The sequence below is a fragment of the Numida meleagris genome, unplaced genomic scaffold, assembly GCF_002078875.1.
Source record: "Numida meleagris isolate 19003 breed g44 Domestic line unplaced genomic scaffold, NumMel1.0 unplaced_Scaffold385, whole genome shotgun sequence".
Taxonomy (NCBI): domain Eukaryota; kingdom Metazoa; phylum Chordata; class Aves; order Galliformes; family Numididae; genus Numida; species Numida meleagris.
In genome coordinates, this window is record NW_018364608.1 from 19,075 (window position 1) to 21,218 (window position 2,144).

Below are 2,144 nucleotides of genomic sequence, written 5' to 3' on the forward strand. Positions count from 1 at the left end.
GGGGGACCTAGAACCCCTAGGGGGGGACCTAGAACATTATGGGGGGGAGGGGGTGGTTAGAGCCCCACTGGGAGGACCTGGAACACCACTGGGGGGACCTAGAACCCACTTGGGGGACCTGGAACACTGATGGGGGACCTAGAACCCTGCTGGCGGATCTAGAACCCCATGGGGGGCCTGGATCACCCCTTGGTGGGGACCTAGAACCCCATGTCAGGGCCTAGAACATTACTGGGGGACCTAGAATCCCCACTGGGGGGCCTAGAACCCCATGGGGGGAACCTAGAACACCACGGGGGAGCCTAGAACACTGCTGGGACCTAGAACCCCACGGGGTGGCCTAGAACCCCATGGGGGGGGGGGGACTTGGAACACCACAGGGGAGCCTAGAACCCTCTTGGGACCTAGAACACCATGGGGGGGGGTCTGGAACACCACTGGGGGGGACCTAGAACCCTGCTGGGGGGCCTAGAACCCAAGTCAGCCCTAAAATGCAACAAAGTGCCCCAAATCACCCCAAAATCCCAACAAACTGCCCCAAATCATCCCCAAATCCCAGCAAAATGCCCCAAATCGTCGCACACGTGGAAAAATCACGAGGTCCCCAATGAACTCCTTGAGTTCTCTGGAACTTATGGGGTGATCTAGAACCCATCCCGCTCTCCACCCCCACCCCCACTTCGCGTTCCAGATCAAAATGGATTCGCAGATGACCAAGCAGGCCCTGAACGAGATCGAGACGCGACATAACGAGATCATTAAGCTGGAAACAAGCATCCGGGAACTGCACGACATGTTCGTCGACATGGCCATGCTGGTGGAGAGCCAGGTAGGGAGGGGAAGGGGGAACGGCCCTGATCTAGAACCCGTAGATCCAGCCGGGACCTCTCATTGAGGAACTAAGAGCCCGTTGGGTTACCTAGAACCCCCCGAAAGCCGTAAGTAGGCTTTGTTGGCTCACCTAGAACCTGCCAAAAAGCAAATCTAGGGTTTCCGGTGGCTGCGTAGAAGTCATTAGAAGTCTTGAAGGCTTCAAGGGGTCACCTAGAACGCGCCCTGAAAGGCTCTTGAGCCCCCCAAAGGTGACCTAGAACCCACCAAAAGCCACAGTTAAGGGTCGCTGACTCGGCCAGAACCCATGAAGAGGCCCTCGATGCCTCCAAGAGTCACCTAGAACCCACCTTGAGAAGCTCGTGAGCTCTCGGAGATCTATCTGGAGCACCTTGAGGCACCTAGAACCCGCTCCAATAAGTTCTTTATCTCATTAAAACTCACTTGGGACCATTTGAGCTACCCAGAACCCATCTCAAGAGGGTCCTGAGCCTACCAAGAGCCACCTAGTACACCTTGAACCACTGAGAACCTGGCCTGAGAAGCTCCAGAGCACATGGAGACCCACCTAGAACCCCTTGAGCCACCTAGAACCCACCCCAAGGAGCTCTGGAGCCCATCGAGAGTCACCTAGAACCCACCAAAAGCCCCGGTGAAGGTTCACTGGGTCATCTAGAACCCATCAATGCTCTCAAGGGCTCCAAGGGCCGCCTAGAACCCACCCCAAGAAGGTTCTGAGCCCCCCAAAAGTCACCTAGAACCCAACCTGAGGCGCTCTTGAGCCCACCAAAAGCCATCCAGAATCTGAGACACCTAGAATCCACCTCAAGAAGCTCCTGAGCCCACCAAGAGCCATCTAGAACACATTGAGGTACCTAGAACCCACCCCAAGAAGCTCCTGAGCCCACCAAGGGTCATTGGGAACTTCTTGAGTTACCTAGAACCCACCCCAAGTAGCTCCAAACCCCCCAAGCATCACCTAGAACGCCTCGAGCCCCTTAGAACCTGCCCTGTGTAGCTCTGAAGCCCCCCAAGGATCACCTAGAACTCACCCCAAGGTGCTCTTGAGCCCACCAAGAGTCACCTAGTATCTGTTGAGGCACCTAGAACCCACCCCAAGAAGTTCTGAACCTTTCAAGAGTCACCTAGAACCCCTCGAGCCACCTAGAACCCCCCCCCCAAAGGCTCCTGAGCCCAAGAGGCACCTGGAACCTATTGAGACACCTAGAACCCACCCCAAGAAGCTCCAAACCCCCCAAGAGTCACCTAGAACCCACCCCAAGGTGCTATTGAGCCTCCCCCCCCTTCCCCCT